Here is an 18,481-nt window from a genome sequence, read left to right as displayed (position 1 = left end):
GCAGAAACAGCAGGTAAAACATTGTTAAATGTCATGAGGGAGATCTACCACCACAAATGTCAAGAAAATGCAACCTCGGGTAGACAGAACCTGCAGTGCCACTTACTTTCAGGGTCATTTTTAAGAGTAAACCGCTGCCTCATCCTTGACTAAATTGCCACATCCAGGAAACAGCGTTTTAGTGGTAAAGAGCTGATGGAAAAAGCGTACATTTAGACCTCAGTCATTATTCAAGAGCACTGCCCTCCATTTGCTTTTAAATCTTTCAGTGTTATGTCCAGTTTAGCAACACTGAAGCAAAATTAGGACAGCATTAAGCAAGTGTTAACCGCAGCTGAAGAGTGTGGGCCCTGCCCTGTAAACAATGATGCGAGAACAAACTGCAATATCCTTCTCCATTAGTAGCTTGACTAGCCTCACCCACAATCTATCTGATGGGAAAATTACATTTTTTGTCTTTAAATGACAATTTATAATAAAAACACATAATGAAGTGAATACACATACTGCAACGTGACCACAGGCCAAACTCTGCTGTTACAACTACTAACTTCATCCATTATGACAGGATGCTACAAGCTGGATAAAAATAGCCGCGCTACTTCTCCATGAACTTGGACACAGTGCCTGGAACCAAAGGACTGTGTTCAAATACCAGTTCGTTTGTTTGTTGAGTTTGTGTTGCATGCAGATCGTTTATGTCAAGTTATGCCAAATCAAAGCTGGCCGTGTGTATCATATCAAATATTTGAACAGGGCAGCTAGTGTCTCTGAGGAACAGGATCCCTGCTGTACATGGAGAAGCTCCAGTAATAGAAGGGAATTCCATGTATTTGGATTTAGCATGAACATCCATCCACCTTCAGAAGGCTTTGGCACTCTTATTTCAGCACACAGTAGTAAACTCGATCCTATCGGTCATTTGTGCATCCATAAATACCCACTGTAACATTCACAATCATTATCAGGTTGAAGAGAATGAACTTGTGAACTGCCATTCCTTGCTCAGATTCCCATCATCAGTCAATAGAAATTTTTGAAAGATCTCCCAGCAGATCCAGCATTCCTGGTTAAATCTAGACATATTTGAAGAACTCCAAATGATTCTTCATGATTCATTTTAATGTTATATGTTAACCTTGCGGGAAGCATTAATTCCAAAATGTGACCAAGTAAATGCGAGGTATTTTTAGTTTTGTACATGACACCCAACAGAAACACATGTCAAGTGTTTGGGTTCATCATATGAACCTTTCAGATAAAACACTGATGCATTGTTTGTGAAAATTAACAATCGCCAAGTGCAAGTAAAAATGAATGTCTTTGAAGAAATCTGATTCAAATATTCGTATTCATAAGACTCACTGGTTGCCACCTGCTAGTGTAATTTTGTAACTAAGGCATCCACACACTATAAGATAATCGGGCCGATTTTGGGCCCAATTCTCCCCTTCCGACAATCCTAGGTAAAGTCACGATTATCTTGATGGTTCTACCAATTATCTTATCAGATTTTCCTGAGGACTGATTGAATCTGTTAGGAAGAACGTCTGGGCCGCACCGATCTCAAATCGTAAATCCCGTAATATAATTAACATGTTGAATATTTACGATTGTGTGGGGGGAACCCAGAGGACAAACGCGCACACACTCTGTAGATTGTCATGTGGAACTAAACAATGCCCAATTCAGAAAGCGAGCTGACAAAAGAGGGAAGCATGACACGACTTCATCCAAACCTTTTTCAGCGATTTTTTTTTTGTAAAAGGCAGTCTAATTGCAATCAGCATTTCTTTTTACCCGTCCGCCATGTAGGTTTACTCTGAAGTCACTTTTGATGTGAGAGATTTTGCGAGATTTCCCATGTTGACAGTCGGGACTCTAGTTGTTTGTGAATGGAGTCTGTGAGTGTGTGGTGTCTTGGTCACATTGTGGCACTAAACATACTATACACTTGATCACCGGTAGTTCCTATAGAGTAGTATGACATCACTTTGTAGGCCAAAATGTGGAAATGAGTTAGCATTTTAGCACTTCCAGTTCCTAAGTCCAGAAGTCAATAGGTTTTTTGAATGGGTTTTTGGTTAATGGCTGAAAAAAAGGTCTGTGGTGATGGTGAACACAAGCTCAAGATACTTTCACGTTTTATTATACAACATAAAATAAATCAGTATAGACTTGATTGAAAAGGGCAGTTGCTAAAGTGGCTAAATGGGACTACAGACGCAGTCGAGAAGTAAAAACATCATCGATTGTGACGTTAAAGTTGTGGAACCGTGGTGTAGTTCGTTTATAGCCTACCTTTAGCTTTTTACTTCTTGCGCACGACTGCATTTGGGCTTCAAAATTCATAAAAGTTGTGCACATCTGTGAAAATTCTCTCGATGGACAAAAATGTGCAAGTATCATTAACTTTTGTTGATCACAAAGCTTGTTTTTTTGCGATAATCCAAAAGAATTTGGGAAAATCCTAATGGGTTTTTGTCGAGGGAACCAGCGTGATGCGAACTGCCATTTGGCCTACAAAATGATGTCATACCTGCACCACTCTATTGTGCTGGATTAAACCCTACTCTGAAGTAGGAGCTAATTTAGTTCCCCGAAAGCCATTCCTACAACCAAAATCATTCCCAGTTCCTGCGGTGCAAACACGACGAAAAGTGGGTACTTCCACCAATAGTTATAGGAACTATGGAAAGGTTCGTCCACTGTAAAAGCTCCTATACTGGTGCTGTTTGTCACCACTAAGCAAGAAAAAAGCTAAATAATTTAATTGTCATGGCAACATAAACATTTTTAATAAAAAAGGGCAAAACACAGTTGCGTTATACCTTCTCCTTTCACTCACTATTGGCAGGTGTGGCAAAAAGTACATTTCGCACCCTGTTTGAGAACACAGAGCGGTGATGCGGCTCTCGACAACAGGAACTATGGGTAGGGTGTGTCCGCCCAGGCAGATGAGTCGTTATATTTAGGTTATTTTTTTCTTTTTACACAATCAGTGCAATAGAGCACATTTCCTTTGTGGGCAGGATGCCATACACCACCCTCAAAGTCACGGTCAGAGGGTCACATACATACTCATATAAACAGATAAGCTTAATAAACAATATTTTCTTTTGTAACAGGATATTAATTGTGTGTGAAGGTTTTTAATCCTTTTTTATTAAAGTACATTACAGGGCAGTTTTCTTTTCGTACGCACCATGAAAAAAAAATGAACAAAATGCTGTTTTGCAATTGCAATACTCTAACAAGTAGCTGTAAAAAAAAAAACACTAACAACTGCACTGATCCAGATTAAAACATTCATATACAAACACACAACATATACATGTGTATAACTTCAGGCTAATTCCACACCTGAAGATGCTGTTGGTGCATTCCTGGGTAAGCTGAGCTAATTTGGCCGGAGGGAGGGATGTAAGACTGCCAGAATGTATATATCTTCATTAGCACATGCGCTCAGGTTTGTGTACTCAACCGTGAGAGAGAGGGTCAAAAAGTTGATTTTACGAATTCCAAACGATTCAATGACAAATTGAGCCGTGTCAAGGATTACCTTGACGATTCACACCTTCAATTAAGTTGTCAAAAAGACGCTAGGCTTTAAGGAGGATGTCTTCAGAAAAGAGCTTGGCTAAATGCTCTACACTTTAATCTGACCTCAAACCGCTCTCTGTTCCGGGGGCCGTAAAATCAACCTCAACCATGAGAACTCAGACCCACTTCCTCCAAACTGACTGATTTAAAATCTCAGGATTCGTTGACCATATCCGAGGCTCTTACCGAGAAGCGAAGCGCTCGGAATCTGTCACGTTAAATTAAACAAGTGCCTACGATCTATCAATGAAGAAAAGAGTGGTTGGACGTCTTTGTTTTCATGGCAGTGGAGCCTGAGAGTCACAAAGGTGGAATGTTTTAATGTCGGACAAACGTACCCCCTGGGGATTTTATGGATACAAAGCGTTGCTTTTAAACTGCAACAAAGGCCTGTCGTCCACTGGAAGCGATGCAGAACCACTGTATGGAGCCACATTCAGTCTCGACATGTTTATGTTTGTCTTATTAAAGAAAAAGATCACAATGATCCAACTTCGGCCTGTGGAAAAGGCCTGAATTTGAATGCCATCCAGTCCAAATGAAGCTACTTTTGATGCAACGGTCATAAGTTATTTAACGCTACCATTCAAAAGTTTGGGGTCTGTAAAATTTTTTAATGTCTCTTCTGTTCACCAAGGGTGCATTTATCTTAACAAAAAATAGTACAAACAGTAATATTGTGAAATTTTATTAAAACAAACTGTTTTCTATTTGAACATATTTTAAAATGTATCAAAGCTGAATTTTGATCATCATTACTGCAGTCTTCAGTGTAGCATGATCCTTCGGAAATCATTCTAATATGATGATTTGATGCAATAACAGTATTTTAGACCACACTTTGATGCAGAAAGAAAGACAGATGTGACGGCCACATCTGGGAGTGATTGTGCCGCTCTCAACAGATGTAAAATGACAGTGATTGGGCCCATTAAACTCCTGACCTGGAACATTTTTACTGTGTCGCCCTGAACCCCCCCAACCCCCCCCCCAGTCGCCCCCCCCCCCCCCAACCCCGTCCAAAATCTCCCCCCCGTCCCCCAAACAAATATTGCCCACACAAACTACATTTGAGTTGTTTGAGCTTGCAGCTGTCAAACAACCACAGCTACATCCCACCCAATACCACCAGCAAATTAAAACTGTTACAAAACGTTATTAGCTATAGCCATGAAAATGGCCTTGTTTGTAAGCGCATGCAATCTCTTTGTAATTAAATTGGAATTTGAATAACCATTTCATTTATTTTAGTTAGTCTGATTTGAATCTCTTGCATAAGACGTCTGTCCAGCATGCACAAAACTGGCTGGGACATCAAACGGTTTCGTCTCAAACTCATTTGAGTCAGCTCTTGGCATCTTTTTCTCGTTTTTTTCTCACAGGGTACGACCTCGTAACCATGGCGAAGGACTGCTAATATCAATGCAAATGGATTCTCTGCTAGCAGGAATTCGGCTGGACCGGAGGAACCCCGAGTGCCACTCCAGAGGAGGATTCGACCGAGGAGCCTGCGCATTTTCATTCACACAGTCCAGAAACTTAAAACCAAAAACCAGACGAGAACAAAAAGTTTATACAGCATCTATAATCAGGCCTGGAAATGGGGGTGGGGGGGGGGGGGGGGAACGGGGGGAACGGGGGGTATACTCAGGGGAATAAATCCAGGGAGTGAATTTCAAAGAAAAATGGAGTTCCAGTTCAAAATGTAGAGCATTTCCATCTTTTCTATAATAGGTACTGTTGAAATTGTAGAGAAAAAGTACTGTCCTTTTATCAAAAAATGAAGGGCTTTATCGTGATTTTGTTTTTGCTAATCTAATGGTTGAGGAGATTCCCCCTTCCATGTAAAGTGCTTTGAGTACCCAGAAAAGCGTTATATAAATGTAGCGAATTATTATTATTAATTATAAAGAGTGTGTCTTAATCAGATATCAATATGCTACTCTAATAGGCTTGCAATGTTTTTAGTTTGATCCCCAAAGGGCTAATGGATAAAACAACGAAGACAAAACATTTGTACCAAGTTCTGAGAAATGCACACTTTGTATTAGGGGTGCACAATTAATCGAATTTCTAATTGCGATTACGATTACGAATCCCACGATTCCGTAATCGTTCAAAGCCGCGATTACAAAAGAAAGTCCACTCTGCGTGTGTGTGTTTAGAGCATAATTATGTTATGAGAGGCGAATCACGACTACTTCAGAAAACCCAGCACAATATGACATACCAGGCAGTGACGTAAGTGTACGCTGAAATAAAAAGTCTTTCACCTCAGAAAAACGGACTTTACTGTCCTGTCAGCCGTTATACTGTGCTCGTAGCTAGGCCTGTCGCGATAATCAATAAATCAATTAATCGCACGATAAAGAAAAATGAGCTCGATAATTTTTCCGGCCGCGATAATTTCCATTTGCATGCTTGTTTTGTTTTCCTCGTCTCTCTCTCTCTCTCTCTCTCTCTCTCTCTCTCTCTACCAAAGAGACTGGATGACAATTCAACGCTGACCGCCACACCTTGATTTTCGAATGTTTTTTTTTTACTGAGCCTATTTACAATCGTATTTGATTGCAGAGCGCCGTAGCGCGTACATCTCTCTTTCGCGCGCGCGCTCTTTCACATGAGCCGTCTATGATTTAAATCAAACTTCATTCACGCACACATATATGAAACACTTGTCTTGCATACACATATATTAAGTAGTCAAACATACATGTACACAGCTGAATGCTCAAACAAATACATATGAAATGCACAACGACACACCTAAAGTCGCTCACGCACATACACGCAACTCTACACACACGAGAACGAGATGCGCGCACACACACACTCTCCACGTACATCATATGAGACACGCGTGCGCACAAAAACTCTCCACGCACATGTGAGACTTGCACACACATAGACATCATATGATGTCTATGCGCGCACACACACAAACTCGCGCACACTCATATGAGACGCGAGCGCGCGCGCACACAAACACACACACACAAACTCGCGCACAAACTCAATGAGACGGAGCACACACACACAAACTCTCCGCGCACATACTCATTTGAGACGAGAGCACACACACACAAACTAGTGCACATACTCATATGAGATGCATGCTCACACAGTAGGTACATGATGCATATGATTCTCAGTGTGAACGGAAGTCACACATTGGTAAGTGCATTTTTTGTTAACAGAGACTGAGAGTCCATTGCTTTTATTGTTTTTGGTTGTTTTGCTCATTTAAATAGTCTTTAGAAATAAAAGTTTATTGATCTTTGAAAAGGTGTACCTGCATTATTATGCCATTATCATTATTATAGATGAAAATGGTCTCAGAACGACAATATTATCGTTTATTATCAATATTATCGTTTATCGCAATAATTTCTTGGACAATTTATCGTCCAGCAAAATTTGTTATCGTGACAGGCCTACTCGTAGCGCGCACTCTTCAATTGCACACGCAAATGCGGCGGCGCGCGCTGTGTATCTTCACTGTATATGATTTCACAGGTATGATTTTCATTCTACTCACCAGGAGCTGTTTCATTTACAGTTCTTGTTAGTATTGAGTATTCACCATGGTAACTGTCGTTTCCATAACCCAAAAATGCCACTTTATTTTCACTTTGTGTTATTTTTTATATTATTAAATGACTGTGGTGGCTCATATCAACATTGTATTAACAAAAACTAGTTTGGGACTGCTATTTAATTGCTTTAGCATAGTCCTAATGTTTTTCTAGTCTTTACTATTAGTCATTCTTACAATTTATGTGTATGTTAAGTAAAGGGGGACAGTACTTGTGTGTGTTAACAATTTTTGTGTAAACATGTATTATAATATGCCTATATATTCAATGTAAATTGTGATAATCGTAATTAATAATCGCAATTACAATTTCAAGGGAATAATCAGCAATTATGATTTTTGTCATAATCGTGCAGCTCTACCTTGTATTGACATTGGTTTTGAAAAACTTGGACACCATTTTCAACAAAAGTTTAACTTTAAAGACTCTAAAAATGTCATGTGGTATAACCAAGTACACACCGTAAAAATTATTTTTAGAAGTTTTAAATATTAAAAGATTATTGGAGTACATTTACAAGAAAATACTTCTACTTCTAATCTTTCAACTTCAAAATTACATGTTTAATTCAATGTGTTGATTTTAGGGATGCACCGATATGAACATTTTGGCCGATACCGATAACCGATAATTCTTTACATTTGAAAGCCGATAACCGATATATTGGCCGATAAATCTAAATTAAAAATTGTATATACTTTGATAGCCTGTATACATAAACAAAAGGCTCACCATTAAAAGCCTTGTCTCAAACACTTTAAACATAAATCAAACATATACAATACAGTATAGCCTAGTTTGAACCAGTGTAAGATTCCTTAACTTTTAAAATTAATTTTACACTCCTATGGGCAACTTTCTTTATTAAAAAAATGGTAACACTGTTAGCATTAGTTAGCATGAACCAACAATTTTATAAGACATTTTTAAGAAAGTTGTTCCTGTTAACATTAGTCAATGCACTGTGAACTAACATGAACACACATATTTTATTAACTACTATAACAAAGGCTATTGCTCTGTGTTAGTTAATGCATTAACAAATGAGACCTTATTGTAAAGTGTTATCAAAAAATCTATTGCCTAACAAAAAATAAAATACCTAAATAATGCAAACAAGTCATTGGATAACATTGGGCTGCATATAAAGAAACAAAATGGATCAATAAAATGGAATCGCCTCTGCACGGACAATAAGGAAATTATTTTTATCAAACCATATCATTGATGAAAATAATACGAGAACAAAATAATGGTAGTTATTAATTATAACACAATGTTTTTGAAAAAAAAATAGACATTTTTAATATTACTGTGATAGTAAACATCTTTAATAGCTTAGTTACTGTTTCAAATGACATTGCAGTGTGAGCTGCGCGCGCTGAAGCTGAAGAGAACGAACGTTAAACCGATTCGCTTTGCTAGAAGGTTAATCAACTCAACGGTTGCTGAAGAATGCAAACCCAAAGAATTTACAAATTTATCCACCTTATTCCTGACGAGTTTACTGCGTTTCGAATTATGGGCGGCACTTCCGGTTTGGGGAACTTCCATTCAAAAAGACTGAAACGAATCATTTCAAATCATAAGGTTGCCTTTCGAAATAAAGCTGATCCATCAGTTTGACTCAATCTATCAGTCAGCCTATCAGTTTTCTTTCATGTTTTATTTAAGAATAACATGAGAATAATGTTACACTTGGTATTTTAACGTAACATGTTATAACAAGAATATCTACGGTAAGAAGTATTTTTAGTCGCTGCATTCTTTTCGTGATTATTTTCTTTTTTCCTTTTGCAATCTGCTGTAATAGTATGAAAAAGGTCAACATATGTATCTACTGCACATTTGTGGTCTGTTCTCAACGATTTAATTTTCGATATATCCCATTAATAATTCACTGGAATGCATGAAGAATCTCTTTTTTTTTCTCCCCAAATCGTCTCTTTCCAGGTTTGTTTTCACAGGTAAATTAGATGTATTATCTGTCATATATCTGTATAATAAGTTTATTAAGGCAACGTATGTTACATAATACAGATTACCACAGTGATATTTAACCGTCCGATTTTGCTGTTGAAACATTCACACTTTTGGGGTTATTCATGGTCTGTTGAAAGAACCTTGTTGATGCTTTTACACTTTTAAATGTACTTTTAATGATCAATGGGTGAGTAGAATAATGTAATGTCATTGTACACAGTTTAAAAATATATATATTATTGCGTCCATAGAGCAAGTCTTTCACTGCTTGTTTACAGCTTAACGGAAGTTACACCCATAATTCGCGCAAAGCGTCATGGGGCGTAGGAATATTGTGGATTACAATAACAATTATAATTATATGACAGTCCCAATCATAGCTTTTAATGTTTTGCATTGTTGTTTAATCTGATGCTGAAGAGAACGAGCACCGGGAAACTGAAGAACTTTTCTAGCAGGTTGTTTAAATCCACGAAACGCATCATATGTGAGATTAATCAGATATTTATTTTACATCAACTTTATATTACGACTTATCTGCACAAAATGACGTGAATGCCTAATCGAACTTGTGCTGGTCATAATGTTGTAGTAATCCCTGTGGACGCGCTATTCCCACAACAACGCGCTGAAACGGCAACTAAACCCAGAGAATTCACAACGTTTTATTACAATAGTGTTCTCATTATAATGGCATGTATATGACAGTACCAATTATAGTTATAAATGTGCATTGCTGTTTGAGCTGCGCGCACGCTAAATAGGCTATAAAGATGATCACCGGTAGCCTACAATGAAGCGCTACTGCATCGTTCATTAACTCAACCAAACGCATCCTATATTAGATTAATCAGATATATATATACACAAAATAAACATATTACAACTTACAATGGCACAGAATGCTGCGAATGCTCAAGAGAACTCGACTGTGCTTGTCATGAAGGCTTAACTCCATAGATGCGCTCTTTCCACCACAACGCGCTCGTCGCGCTGAAACACTGGCGAACAAGAATTCACAACATTCTTTTACAGGCGTGTTTTTATTATAATGTTATGAGGCCTATGTGACAGATTTGTGCTGCACATGTTGCACGGAACTGTATCTTCCTTTTCAAAGTGAATCCAATCATTCAGAACCATCATGGCGAACAGCGGCATCTCTCAACTGAAGTAAATAATCTATTATCTATCGGCTTTGATATATCGGCCCAATTTTCTTATCGGATCGATAACGATAACATCAAAAAAGACCATTTATCGGCCGATATCGATATGTGGTCGATATATCGTGCATCCCTAGTTAATTTCCATTATTTATTTGAGCAGCACGATTAAACGTTGAAAGGTCACAATCTCGATTCAAACACCCATGTGATCTTATTCCTTAATGACAATGATTTGTCTGTCTATTTAACCTTTGACAAAAATCACAGCGAACATTCAGTGCGCTTCAAATAACAATTGCATCCATTACATCATTACACCAGTAGGTGGCGACAAATGACTTACAAAATGTATTTGTCAATGAATCATTCATTCAAGAGATTCATTCAAAAAATGTTGATTCATCCAGTAAAACAAGTGAAGGATTTGAGTCACTGAATCATTCTTTCAAACCGATTGTTTTTTTGTTTTTGTTTTATAATTCATTCAAATTAATTAAACACTTTTAAATAGACTGCAGCAATCAACATTTCATCAGAACCTTTAAATGACATGTTATTTTGTTTAGTTGTCTGTTCAGAATAATGGGAGAATCGTGATCTCTAATTGAATCAAAACAAACGCGATTCTCAATTTACCCAGAATCGTGCAGCTCTACCATTTATTTATAATTAATTTTGAAATTTAGTAGTGTGAGAATTGTAAGTAAAAATTGTACTACACTAATTTGTTCTTATTCAACTTATGTTTAAGATCTTTTAACGTAAAAATTTCCAAGTTAAAAAGTGAATTTATCATTACGCTTTGGGAATGTACCAATTAACATTTTACAAACTGAACTAAACTTGCCTTGTCATGAAAGGTGACTTGTTTAGTTCTTCAAGTGTTTTTTTGGTTGTTGTTTTTTTTGCATGTTTCTGACTTTCATTTGGCAGATACAGTACAGGATCCAAAAAATCACGCTCCACATAGCTCCAAATTAAACAAAATTCGGACTAGTCATGAAATTGAAATTGTTGCTTCACTATTTCCGAGGACAGAAACATAACTTGACTGGAAACTCGTCGCATCTCCTCTAAACAGAAGGACGTTGTAAGAGGACATGGAATAGATCTCTTGGGCAAGACATACGCCCATTCAAAGTCTGTGAAAAGGGTCCTTAGTGTCACATCCAAAGCGATCTCATGGGGTCTGTCCTCCTCTCACTTCCTGTGCTGGTATAGAGTTGTGTTACAGTCTGTGAGAACCATCTCTATGGGGCCTGTTTCCACCCACACATGTATAAAGAGATTATTCTGACCCTTATCCAACAGAGACACAATTCCTGACAATGATGCAGTCTTATACCACACCGGCTCATCCAATTATATTACAAGATTTGCTCATGTTGCTCTCTGTCATTTAGCTTGTTCATCTATAATCAAATAACCCCACAGAACAATATGTGGATATGTCTAAGGCCACATCATACAGCTGTGCGCCATTTTGTGGGTTTATAAATCTAGTTTTTGACTGGTAAACGACCAGAATCTGGAATATCAATGCAGATGTTATTCTCCAATGGACTTTAGGTTGTAAAACTCTCGTTTAAGGGGTCTTCAAGTGATATTAAGAGTTATTCCTCTCTTAAAAATGTATTTCTTCGGTTAAAGACATCAAGAGCAAGGACATGTACATTTTTCGACTACAACCCATGTACTTGACCTTAAAAAGCTGGTGCAAAAATGGACTGCTTTTGACCTTAGGACAATTCACAAATGAATGAATGTTGACAGATGGCTGCTGTAATGATGAATCAGTCAAAAAGACTCAAAAACTCACAAGTAATGGCTTTGAAACACCTGAATGATTTAGTTAATTTACAGAAAGAGCATCCGTCTCATTTACCAACAAATGCTAATAGCAAATAACAACTAGCAATAATCTACTGAATGTCTTCTTTAAAATAAAATAAAAAGAGACCAGCCATAGGTATTCCAAAGCCTTCATGAACTACAACTGTTTACGCTCAAAAAGTGGGGTGGAATTTTGTCAGATTAGACAAATTATTCAGATAATCCACAACTAACTACTCAACTTTGAAAATACGTAGTTTGGCATATCCGCCATTTTAAATCAAAGGATTATCAGCACAAAACACATTTACATACAAAAGTGCTCTCGGCTGCAACTTTTCGGTCGTCGTCACGCATGCAAATGGAAAAAAAGAAAACCAGGATAAAACAACCCCGAAATTAGACTCGTATGGAGCGGCAAGACCAGAGAAAGTGAGAGTAACTTGCACAATAAAAACACCACCACCAGCACTCGCACACACTCCACACATCCTCAAAACAAAATGAAAAGTTTCCATGGCAGAACGCAGTCAGCATGTGGAGCTCATATGTTTCTGATAAGCGTTAATGGGGAACTGTGAGGTAATGATGAAGTCATGCTTGTCCACTGGACAGGTTCAAATAAAAGACTGGTGCTTTCCAAATGGTTTCATTCTTACTCAAGCACTAACACACACACACACACACACACACACAGGCAGAAATGAGACTGGCTCACAGCACTTGTCAGGGCAAGAGAAGATAAAATTACAGTTTAAATTGGTGTTTATCTTTACACAGGCCTGGATAACAGATACTCCAAACGCATCTCTATATGTATCTGACCTCTGAAAGCATTCTCAGCCAGATGGTGGTTTTTTTCCTGATATGAAGAAAGAAAAACAGAAAGAAGCCTGATCATCTGCTATATTCATGCGCTCCTTTGCGTGTAGAGAGAGACAAGCAGACACACCCATCGAGAAAGGAGAAAGGATAAAAACTGGCTGAAGAACTCAAATTCTAGTATTAAAGAGAAATTGTGCGATATCAATTTAAAATCTAGAGTTAGCGACAGTCCAGAAATCAGTTTATCTACACAATGAAGGCCACTTTCACTCAGCAGCAGAATACGGATGTCAATCCTGTATTTGAGTCCTTAAAGGGTTAGTTCACCCAAAAATGAAAATGATCTCATCAATGACTCACCCTCATGTCGCTCCAAGCCCGTAAGACCTCCGCTCATCTTCAGAACACAGTTTAAGATATTTTAGATTTAGTCCGAGAGCTTTCTCGGTTCTGTTGTGGATCCGCGTTCAGTGACGCTGCTGACGTGTGTCTGGTGCGCCCGAGCTTCGTTTACAGTCTGAGGGAGACGCACGCTGGAAACAAAACAATCTTCACAAACATGTCTAAAGATTTCCACACAGAGGAAGACTTGCATTTTTTTGCCCAGCCATATTTATTTGAACCCGAATACACGGACGCACCAGATACACGTCAGCAGCGTCTTAAGTCATCAGCGTCACTGCGGACTCGTGAACGCGGATCCCCAACAGAACCGGAAGACAATACAATGCTGAATAAAGTCGTAGTTTTTGGACCAAAATGTATTTCCGATGCTTCAAAACATTCTAACTAACCCACTGATGTCACATGGACTACTTTGATGATGTCTTTATTTCCTTTCTGGACAAGGACAGTATACCGTTCATACATTTTCAATGGAGGGACAGAAAGCTCTCGGACTAAATCTAAAATATCTTAAACTGTGTTCCGAAGATGGACGGAGGTCTTACGGGCTTGGAGCGACATGAACATTTTTATTTTTGGTTGAACTAACCCTTTAATACGGTTATGTTCACACACAGTTTGGTTATTTACGGGAGTGACAAGTCACTGTTCTCCACTGGAGCGGCTCAGTTTTGAGTTCTGCACGTGATTCAAATGCTTCGCTATCCACCCAGATATAAACGCTGCTGGTTTAAGGTAGGGGAGGGCGATTTGTTCCAGAAACATTTATTGTTATGCTGGTTGAAAGTCTCTTCACATCCTGATAGCTAACACTATATATATATATATATATATATATATATATATATATATATATATATATATATGTGTGTGTATATATATACGTATACATATATAGTCTGTAGAAAGCGTAGGACCATGAAATGTTCATCCAATCATTGCATTCGGTCCGAGCGCGTTCCATGTAGACAGACGTCAGTCACTGAGCACCGCAACCAAAATAGCAGCTGGCTTTTACAGTTCTTCCTGATCCAAAACAATGAGCTTATGCTGCGTTCACACCATAACTACTGTAATTTGGAAGAGATGCAAACCTGTGACTTTTTACTCTGTGACACTATCAACACCGAAATGAATCTGCAGCAGTCAGGTGGTACAAGTAAGAGCTCTGTAAGTTGTTTATGTTCATTATTATTGTAATATTATGCGCTTTGAGACATGAGGTATTTTAATACCGTCTCTCCTCGTCTTGCTCCTTGCTGTGTGCGTTCATACGTTTTGAGGAAGGCGTGGCTTTGTAGATGCTCTGAAGGAAGGGTGGGATCTCATGCTTTCAAAGATAGTTTGCTATTGCTATGCTAAGCTCTCTGAAAATTACTTATCCTACCTTTAATGAAGATTTGATGGATCAGCTCGCAGCTTTGATTGGACACGTATTGTGTCAAAAGTGATATAGTCTGAGGACCATTGGCTGAACATCTGATGCATAAGGCACACAAAATGAAAACACTTCAGGAGTTTTCAAGTTGTCATTTGATTGGTTGAATTCTCAAGGATAACCAGGAGACGTGCGGGTCACGTTCTTTAACAGGCCACCTGGAAAAAAGGACAATTAGCGCTTATCAGGATCAACTAAAAGCTGTTTTTTTAAGTTCGTTGCGCCATTGTTTCAGTAAACTTGCACAATGTCCTTGGATGAATTGCACGTCGGTCTATTATTCTAGGGACATCGACTTTACATTTTCACGCCCCTAAACATGATGCTGAACAAATCGAACTGTGATTGGTTGCTTTGCATGTCGGTCAGATGTCCTCGGTCAATGAAAGCTTCGATAGAGTCCAGGTCTGGCTATGCGAGACAAAGTCATAATCTCATAATGTCTTTCATATTACTTTGGTCACTGTAGTTACTGTTACTGTTAAGAGATACGGGCTTGAATCCTGCAGGTTAATACAGACATTATTCGAGACGCTGTGACATTATTGTAAGTTTCTGTGTGAATGGGAAATTTCGAGACTCACTGTCTCAGTGAATGCGGTTGAGCCGTGATGTCCAATTACTTAGCGCGCAGTTCTTACTATAAACCATAGAGTTAACTGTAACTAATGATATATAACTATATCAGCATCCACAACAGCACACATTATTGTTCTGTTTATTCAATGCACAAGCTGCAGTTTTGTCGTCTGCCTCTTTAAATGCTTGAGCTCTATAAAGGAAGTGAATTCTGATTGGCTGTCAATACTTTTAGCATTCATTAGCTAGTAAAAATGGTCATGAACGTGATTTCAATATTATTGTTCCTCTGTGTGCATAGTTGTGGTGTGGATACATTTAGAACAATTTTTAAAACTATATCTTTATTGTTATAGTAATCATCCTTCCTTGGTGTGACCAGGCCTTAAACTTCACTTCACTAATAGTTTCAGTTACGTTCGATTGAAATGAACAGGGAATCACTACTGTGATGATTGCATGTAATTAAAAACATATTTACAACAAAGTTTTGTTCTAAAATAAGCCTAATAATTGTCTTCTAAAAAAACATTTCACATATTATTGATTATTATCTAGTACAATGTGAGGTCCAATTGTACGGTTGAATCAACTGTAAAGGAAAGACCACTGGAACAACAATCAGTCTGTATCTAGGCTATTTGTTCTAACTAAAACATAATGTTTAGTAAAAGTTGCATTTTAGGAGCCAGTGACTCCTTTGTTATTGTCTATGTCTGGAGCCCTGTGTTTGTTCAATGTTATTAACCTTGGCCTTGTTTCAAACCCTATAATCTCCCTCCCTATCAGGCCATAAACACCATAAACATTGAGATGCATGCCTAATCTTGAATATTTGCTTACATCCTTGCTACCTATACTGCAATCTTGGGCATAATAAGCACAGAGCACACCTAAGATGTCATAAATGCTGAATAGGAAGGCAGCTCATTAGGATTTGAGACAGAGCCAAACACATTTTAGTCAGGGGCCTGAATATGAACAGAGGGCAAGTTCAGGCTTAATTAAATATTAAAAGCCCATAAGAGTCTTTATTGCACATACACACCTTGCCCTGCAGACAAATTAATCTTAATTTTTTATATCTCATGTACTAGCTTGACTAAATTAGAATGAATTATGAATCATGATCTCTAATTAAAGAATGAAAGAATTACCAAAGTGCAAGGAAAGCTTTAAAAGCGCGAACACATCAATGTATTTGACTTTTGACTATGCATCGCCAGGCCTCAACAATAATGACGGCCTCCAGGCCCGGGGACCAAGTCAGAGAGTTTTGAGCCAGTTTACAAAACTAATCTATTATCCAAAGGCAATTATTTCTTTCTTTATTTAAAAAAAAAACCTTCACATTTGATATATATATATATATATATATATATATATACACACACACACACACACACACACACACACACACACAGGTGAAACTAGAAAATTTAGAATATCATGCAAAAGTTATAATTTAGATGATTAAGGCTTACAGCTTATGAAAACCCCAAATTCAAAATTTCAGAAAATTAGAATATTATATGTAGGAAATATGGTAGTGTGCTTAATGGGTACTTGAGCTTAATAGGTACATTTACCCTACATGAAATCAATTTTAAAAAAAGGATTCTAAATACAGATATGTCGACCCTCTGAAAGTATAATCATGCATATGTATATAGTTATATATACTAAATATATTAGTTTCACCTTTTAATTTGAATGACTGAAATACACAAACTTTTGCACGATATTCAAATTTTTCCAGTTTCACCCGTATGTATATATGTATATGTGTGTGTGTATATATATATATATATATATATATATATATATATAGTAAAAAGTTCAAATATATATAATGTACTTTTCGATTGAAAATAACATTTAACATATATTTTAATGTATTCTTAAATAAAATGTGTATATATATATATATATATATATATATATTTAACATTTTAATAGAAATAATATATAATTTTCGTTATATATATATATATATATATATATATATATTCAAATAATATATAATTGTTTTAATAATATTTATAGAACTTTTTATTTAATAATTTATTTTAAATACATTTTATTTAGAAAATATTAAATTATGTATTCTCAATATTAAAAAAATATTATACATAAAATGTGTTTTATTCTTTTATTTTACATATTATATATAGTTTACTTCAAATAGATGACATTATATTTATTATATTTTATATTATTATTATTTATATATTTTTTTTATTTAAAAATACATTATATATTTATAATATGCATCAGGCTCTATTTAACCTAATAACCCACGCATATGCATTCTTATGTTTCATCTGCTGCATTAAACACACTATTGCTCGGATGTATCTCCATGACAGCCTCTTTGTTACAACCACGACAACTTCAGTGCAGTGCAGGGAGGGACACACTGGGACTTCAAAGGCTCCACTGCATCCATCACTTCAAACCAGCATCATAAACGCATACACTGCGCTGCAACTGAAGGCATGCATGAAACAGCAGGAGCACGAGCACTTTCCCAAGCGCACATGCAGCATGTCCATTAAATACAGCGACAGACAGTCCTGTGTAATCTAACAGAGGCATAAATAAAACATACGCGCAAATCATATTAAAAGCCGCTTACCTGTAACGCGTTTGGGAAGTTGCGCACAATCTGGTACTTTCACTCAGTCCGCGCGCCGCGCAGGTTCAGCGCCGAGAGCTCGAGCGGTTTGAACTGCGGTTCAGGACAGATGCAGTGAAGAGCGCGAGAGGTCAGTGTGGCGCTGCGCAGATGACATCAGCAGAGGGATTGACGTCACACACGGGACTCAATGGCTTCAGCGAATCCGCATGTGATGAGGATCTGCGGCAGGACTGCACGCGCACCATGTGGCAGGAAGTCACGCTCGTCACGTTTACATTCGGAGCAAAATATGGCAGCCGCCGAAAATTTGTAAACTAATGGAGTTCTTTTTTAAAAAAAGAAAAGAAAAAATGGGGGTTAGAAAAGTTAACTATATATATATATATATATATATATATATATATATATA

General features: G+C 37.4%; 1 protein-coding gene across 6 annotated transcripts in view; it reads right to left on the bottom strand.

Annotated features, from left to right (window-relative positions):
- add3a (adducin 3 (gamma) a) overlaps positions 1–18,213 on the bottom strand; it is a 113,942-nt gene extending 95,729 nt beyond the window's left edge. For 2 of the 6 annotated variants that reach the window (XM_077226903.1, XM_077226913.1), the window contains exon 1: positions 18,070–18,176. The gene's annotated coding sequence lies outside the window, so the exon portion shown is untranslated. Of the gene's footprint in view, positions 1–14,801; positions 15,011–18,069 lie in introns of all 6 variants that reach the window. The other 4 variants (XM_077226908.1, XM_077226900.1, XM_077226899.1 and 1 more) reach the window with 4 other exon arrangements.
- Between the last annotated feature and the right edge of the window lie 268 nt (positions 18,214–18,481).

Source organism: Siphateles boraxobius, unplaced genomic scaffold (assembly GCF_051911475.1).
Source record: "Siphateles boraxobius isolate OS27281-9 unplaced genomic scaffold, OSU_SipBor_1 13, whole genome shotgun sequence".
NCBI lineage: Eukaryota > Metazoa > Chordata > Actinopteri > Cypriniformes > Leuciscidae > Siphateles > Siphateles boraxobius.
Note: the sequence above shows the minus strand (reverse complement) of the source record. Positions and strands in the feature narration are given on the sequence as shown.